The sequence below is a fragment of the Peromyscus californicus genome, unplaced genomic scaffold (assembly GCF_007827085.1).
Source record: "Peromyscus californicus insignis strain IS unplaced genomic scaffold, ASM782708v3 Scaffold_7__1_contigs__length_154581171, whole genome shotgun sequence".
Classification (NCBI taxonomy): domain Eukaryota; kingdom Metazoa; phylum Chordata; class Mammalia; order Rodentia; family Cricetidae; genus Peromyscus; species Peromyscus californicus.
The window spans coordinates 64,033,476-64,040,652 of NW_026294595.1; the positions used below are offsets into that span (position 1 = coordinate 64,033,476).

At 38.6% G+C, this 7,177-nt stretch overlaps 1 pseudogene; it reads left to right on the plus strand.

Moving 5' to 3' along the window:
* The first annotated feature begins 213 nt into the window (after positions 1–213).
* On the plus strand, positions 214–1,183 carry LOC128100907 (olfactory receptor 5D18-like; annotated as a pseudogene).
* Positions 1,184–7,177: the final 5,994 nt, after the last annotated feature.

The following is a 7,177-nucleotide window of genomic DNA, read 5'->3' on the forward strand; positions in this document are numbered from 1 at the left end:
AAATTAAAACTGAATCCAATAGTTCAATTGTTTTTTGAGGATTTGAAGAGGGTTATAATATATCAAAACTCTATCAAGATATCACAGATGTGATAATAAGTACTCAGTTGCTAAGGTATCTGACACTTGCTCAAACCCTATGAAGCTCCTCTCAGCTTCAAGTTCAATATTTTACTTTTAAGAAGAAACATTGTACTCTGAAAAATACAAGCCATGTTGCTGTCAGATGGAAATAACAGTGATGCCGTGTTCTCCCTCTTGGTCTTCTCAGATTACCCAGAACTGAAAGTCCCTCTCTTCTTGTTATTTCTCACCATCTACAGCATCACTGTGGTAGGCAATATTGGCATGATCCTCATAATCAGAATTAACCCCAAAGTGCACACTCCCGTGTACTTCTTCCTCAGGAACTTCTTTGTGGATTTCTGTTATTTCTCTGTCATTGCTCCCAAAACGCTGGTGAACCTTGTTGCAAAAGAGAGAGAGACCTATTTCATTTTGAGAATGTATAGTGCAATACTTTTCCTTTTGTACCTTCACAGTGACTGAATCATTTTTGCTAACAGTGATGTCCTATGACCGGTTGGTGGCCATCTGTAACCCCATGCTTTATATTGTAGCCATGTCATAGCAACTCTGTGTTGGGCTGGTGGTAAGGATTCTGTGCATTCACATGCTCCGTGATTTTGATCAGTTTGTCTGTCGAATTATCTTTTGTTGGTTTCAACAATTGATCATTTCTTCTGTGAGTTTTCCTCACTATTCTCCCTTGCTTGCTCTGATACTGAAGTCAGTCCATTGCTCCTATTCATTTTTCCTCCTTTAGTGCTGTAAGCACACTTCTCTTCATCCTCTTGTGTTCACTGTTATTACCATCTGAAGAAGCATTCAGGTAGTAGATGCAGCAAGGCTTTCCTCTACCTTTGCTTCTCACCTGAAAGCCATCACCATCTTCCTTGGTACCTTATTATTTCTCTACTCTGTGTCCAACTCCAAGAATTCTAGGCACACAATCAAAGTGGCCTCTGTGCTTTACACAGTAGTGATCCACATGCTGAATCCCCTTATCTACAGTCTGAGAAATAAGGATGTCAAAGACATAGTTATCAGCAAGATAATTAACTTCAAACTTTTATCTTTTCTCAATCATTTCTTTAGAATTTTAACTTTGATGTATAAATAATGTGTAAGAATTTACTCTTAAGTATATTGCATTTAGTAGAACAAATTTTTTCATTAAACAGAATAGCCTTTGTATAATATAACATTGGTTCTTTCCTTTTCTTGCACAACAAAATCAGGATCTCTGTGATATGCAATACAGTAATTATAAAACATGTAAAATTATTACCCGTAGAATCTGATTAAAAGATTAAAGATAGTATAACTGCTTTGTGGGTTACATTGTATAATTAGGTTAGTATCAATTCCATATTTTTACTTCATAATATAACTCGAGCCAATGGATTTCTCAAATATATTCATTTGTGCTTTAAGTAAATAAATATCAGTTAGAATAGATACAATTATTGTCTCAAGAATGCAGAATTAGTATTGATATTATATAAATGAAGTGCATGCCCATTGTGAGATAATGAACACAACAACTATTCTCAAAAAGATTGAGAAAAAACGTTTCAGAAGGATATTTTAAATTATAAAATATTTTCTTTTAAAATTAGTAATGGAAAACAGAGAGCAAAGTTTTTTTCTTTAATTTCTTTTCTTTCTTTCTTTTTTTATTAGACAATACCCCTATCCAAAACAAAACAAAACAAAAACTTTCTCTTGGCAGCACTGGGGTGTTATTACAGAAAACCACAAGCAATAAAAAAAACAGAGATGTAGAGCTCAATTTCAGTGGGTACATCTGCAAAGCAGTCTTAAACCTAACACTCAGGTAACACTGAAGAAGAAGGGCCAGAAATATTGTAAGATACAGAGGAAAGGGAAGTTTGCTGGGAGACTATGTCTCCTACAAATATCAAAAGCCACACTCATGAAGTCTCACCAACATGATTGCCAAATGTGAGAGCTGAATTTTCAGAGTTCAATTTGAGGCAAAAAGAAGTTTTATTCAGGAGTTAAAAATTCATAAATGAAATCATGAGGTAAGAATATACTACTTAGTTCAAAATCTGATAGTTATTTCATTGAACAAAGTTATTATGACTCTTGTACGTTTTTCTTCTTGTGCTGTGTGCATGTATTTTGTGGTGCATATATGAGGATGACCTGAATAGAAATTTGTGTGAGGTGATTTCATCATCCTAAATATACTTTAAGTAAGTATGATAATGAATAATAGAATCTTAAGTCCTAAATGATTGGTTGTATTTTCATAGTTGTCTATCTAGCCTGTAGACAGTATTATTCTATGCTGTAACAATACTATTCTACTTAGATGATGTCAGAAAAATTATCACCCTCTGAATAATTTTTCACTGAATTTCATATGTCTTTGTCAAGCTAATTCTAATTTATCTTAAAAGAAATGTTGATTGTGATCTGAAATGTTGTAAATTTATTACTTACAGAATATTACTCAAAAGAAAAAGAAAAAAATACAGTCATTATGTCCTATTTCCCAGGTGATAAAAATATGAGATTTTATGTCATTGAATCACTTGGTTGAACTATCTCCTACAAGTGTCCTTTTCAGAAACCAATATGAATGTGTATGATTTTACGTGACTATCATTCTGATGGAGCAAATACAGTTTTTTTTTTCTAAGAGACCAGTTGTTTATACCAAACCTGTGAAGGTGATAAAGCATGATCAGTGATGGATTCACAACACGCCCCCACGTTTGCGCATGTTTGCGCATGCCCAGTGGATCTAGACACTTCCGCCTAGCCAATTCCAGGTCAAAATAGCCATTTCCGGGTCAAGGCGGTTCACGTGACCAGGATCCCGTGACTTTGCATGGTTGCATAAGAGCATGTGATGCACTCACGTGATCTGCGCATTTGTGGAGTAGTTACATCGACCTGTGTACCACCCAGCGTTTATAAGCCAGCGCCATATTCCTTGCTCCCTCTTCCTCTTCTTCTTCTTCTCCACACATGTGTCTCTTCTACAGGCCTGAGCCCTCGTCTGTCCCTTTTATCTTAATAAAACTCTTGTTAGTGGATTTTGTCGTGTTTCGTGACATTTCCTTGCAGGGTAAGAGCGCCACTAAATAACTAACAATCAGACTTTCTGGGTGTGGCTAACTATGGCTCATAGGATGCACTTTAGTTCAATCTATGTACCTCACTTGTTCCTATGGATATCGAGTGCTCTACTGTGTTAACACATATTCTTTTTCTGTTGATGTGCATTGGGATCATATTTTTGACAGTGTGAGCATTATTTCAGCTATCGTTGAGCTGGAACTTTCAGATAACTCTGATGGTTGGCCGAATGACTTTATTAGGAATTTGCTTTGTATTAATTTTCTGGGTTGATATAGTGTAATTTTTAGTTTCACTAGTTTTGTTTCATCTTGTTTGACCTATTTTGAAATGGAATGTCATTATGCAGCCCCACATGGTCTCAAACTCAAACACTTCCTGCCTTCACCTTCTAAGTTCTGGGATTAGGAAAGCATATCATTTTTAAAAAGCTTTATTTTGTTTGTTTTTGAGAAACTTCATTTTTCCCTAGTTGTTATTCTAATTTACATTTTTACTAACACTGTGCAAAGTGTTTTTTCTTCATATGTTTCTCAGCATTCCTTATTTTTCCTTCTTTTTGACAACAACCTTACTAATTGCAATGAGGTGATCTCCCACTGTGAATAGATTTTCATTTCTCTGATGCTGAATTTTCATTTCTTGCATGTGGCATGTTCTCTTATGTAGCAGGTTTATTTTGGTTTTTCAGTCATTTTATTATCAGAAGGCATTTTCTCTTCTGTCAATATTTATTTATCTAACATAAATTTCAATTGATTCTTTGTGAATTTCACATCATACACCCTAATCCCACTCCCATTGCTCAGTCCTTCTATATCTGTCCTCCACCCTTGTAACCTCCTCCTCAAACTAAAAGAAAAAAATTAAATTAATACGAAATCTCACTAACTCCTCTGGGCAATGATCTGCTCCTCTGTTAATTGCAACCTTCTCTCAAGCCAGTTACATCTCCAGTTCTGCCATGCTTCTACCACTCTGCTCCTCTGTCTGTCCCATTTCTCCATCACATATTCTTTTGTTGTAGTGGCATTGGGAGCTGCAGTGTGTCGCACAGTATACCCCTTTGCCTAGCTTTACTTGCAAATGTTCATTGCAATGAATCATTGGTCTGGTCCAAAGCCTCTTGGCTTCTGCTACACTCTCAGTACTGGACCTATACTGAAACTCCTCTTGGATATCCTGCTGTTGCCCCAAGTCACAGAGGTCCTGTGGCTATGGTTCTTCAAAACCAGTCCCTTCACATACTTCAGAAGGTCACAGGTCCGGGAGATGTTGCGGTGGGCCTACTCATGGCTCTGGATCTGGGCATGGATGACAGCTGAGTTGGTCAGTCTGCTTGACCTCCCTTCTACTCCCTCCACCAAAGGACAGGGCCAGCTCTCCCTTATGCAACTGCTGTCACTGCTGTACAGTGCCTGGCAGGAGCTGCCTGGCTCTGGGTGGGTCCAGCCACCTCAAGCTCACTCCACTGCCTATACTGCTGCACAGCTGTTGGTAAGGGGTGAAACCAGTTCAATATAGCCCTTGGACATCCACATGGTTTAAAAAGCAGCCCAGCCCACAGACATCTGCATGGCATTTGGTGGTAACACAAGCATCAGACATCAACACAGACCTAGCTGCCGTAGGATAGAAGACTTAGACACAGCAGCAGCCTGAGCCAAGACTTCATCACTGCCTCAGCTGGTCCTGTACCAGGTCCTCATATGGGCCTTTTCCTCACCATCTTTGTGTCTCCTGTTCCACCTTTCTCCACAGAGTAGGACAGCTCTGCTTCCCTTTTTCTCCCATCTCTCCACCACATACACTCTCTTTGTCATCTCTCCATTACCTATTTCTTCATTATAGTATGCCCAATGCCCTGGGGCCCCAGTGTCGGGGCAGTGGCTTGGATGTGTATATGAAGGCATTGTTTGTTTATTTATTTATTTATTTTGGTTTTATTTGATTTGTTTTGTTTCGTTGCTGAGATTTTGAAGTTCACTCTACATAGTGGATTTAAACCTTTGGTTCTAGATTTAGGTTACAAATAGTCTCTGTAGTAGTTGGTAATTGGCCGCCGTAAAACTCCTAGGGAGTGGCATTGCTAGGAGGTGTGGCTTGTTGGAGTAGATGTGAAGTTATCACTGTGGGGATGGACTTTGAGTTCTCCTAAGCTCAGGCTACTCCCAGTGTCACAGTTGACTTCCTGTTGCCTACAAGAAGCAGGACGGACCCCAGCTTGTTCCCCTGCACCATGTCTGCCTGCACACTGCCATGTCTCACCATGATGATAACTCTAAGCTAGCCTTTCCAATTAAGTGTTTTCCTTTAAAAGAGTTGCCATGGTCATGGTGTTTTTTCACAACAATAGAAACCCTGAACCTTTAAAAGAGTTGCCATGGTCATGGTGTTTTTTCACAACAATAGAAACCCTAATTAAGACAGTCTCTCTGGTGTATGACAGACTTTTTCTAGGGACACAAAACATACCCAGGTTACTCAGCTCAGAAAGGGAACCCACCATAGAACTTGTAGGGCCCTGGCCTCCCATTTTGGGTAGCTGCCACCTTGTTTGCCAACCTTGACCAGATGTCTTCCTTGTGCTGATTCCCTGCCTGTTTTCTTCTTCCTGAATGTTCACTGCAGGTTCTTTGTTTGTGTATCCTGGATTTGGTGTAAATAGCTTAGATGCAAGAATGTAGAACATTGGGTAGCAAACTTCTGTCCTCTAGAGATCCTCCATTGTGCTGTAAGCCTGTATTTAAGGCCTCCTCCCTCCTTCAATAAATGGCATTCGACATTGGGCATTCTGCTGGGGCGAATGACCCGCTGTCTTTTGGTCTTTTGTCTCTGTTTTTTAATCCACAGCCCCTCACTAGGACATGGTAAATGGGTAGTGGTAGCGCAGGCATTACCGCAACAAGAACTAAAGCAACTAATGCACGAAAGTCAAACTAGGATTGTCAATAGATTTTTATTAAGCCACCAACCAAAGTTGAAGAATGGCTTACAGGAACAGGGATGATGCAGAAGTAGCTTCAGCACTGAAAAGCCCAGGTCAGTGTAGGTGAGAACTCATGAAAGCTTCTGCTACAGCAATCTCTGCTTAAAAAGCTGGTAACTCACTCTACAGTTTCAAGAATTTACTCACAGCTTTTCAGTGTCTTAAGTCCAAACAACTGTTTACTTTTCTTTATAAATCTTGAAGGGGTCTTCCAGAATCTTCTAAGTTTCTGCTTCAGTGATATTTGACAATTTATTTACTATTTGAGTCTCATGAATCTCCCCCTCCATTCTGGGAGAGATATTTGAAATCAGAATAAACTGCTATACAACATTATCCCATTCTAGAAGCTATTCTTCTGTTTATTTCCTTTATTAAACAAGTGGTGCTGTGTGAATTATTCCCAATATGAGAGGGACATAAGCTCTTGCATTCACAGCAACTATAGTTAATGTCATAAGACTCACACAAGATCAAAGTAATTAACACTTAAACATGGATGTGGTAGGAGCATGAAAAGACTCTTAACTGGCAAGCTATTAGAGGTTAATGGTTCCTGGGAGAGGAAAAGTGTAATTTTTCTTCGAGTGTATGGCTCCTGGTACATTGCTTATGCTCCAGTTGGATGGCATTGATCCACCAGAATATAAGAGTACTAATTGTGCTCAATGGTCTTTACAAAAGGAAGAGGGAGCATGAAATTGTGGGGTGCTGTTTTGGGGTACCCTAGGGGGAGTTAGAGGTGGGGTCCTGGAGTGGATATGTTCAAAATACACTGCATACTTCTATGAAATTTTCAATGAAGAAATAACAAATATTTTTAAAGGGTAATTGATATTTTGACATCACATGTGAAATAAATAGATGCTTTTTAGAAGTTACTTTTCACTTTTGATCCATACTTCTGTGCAGATTATAAGGTATCTTCTATTGGTTCATGTAAATGTTGGATAAATCATATATTTTACCTGAAACTTCTATTATTACTTCAGAGTGAATGCATTAAACATC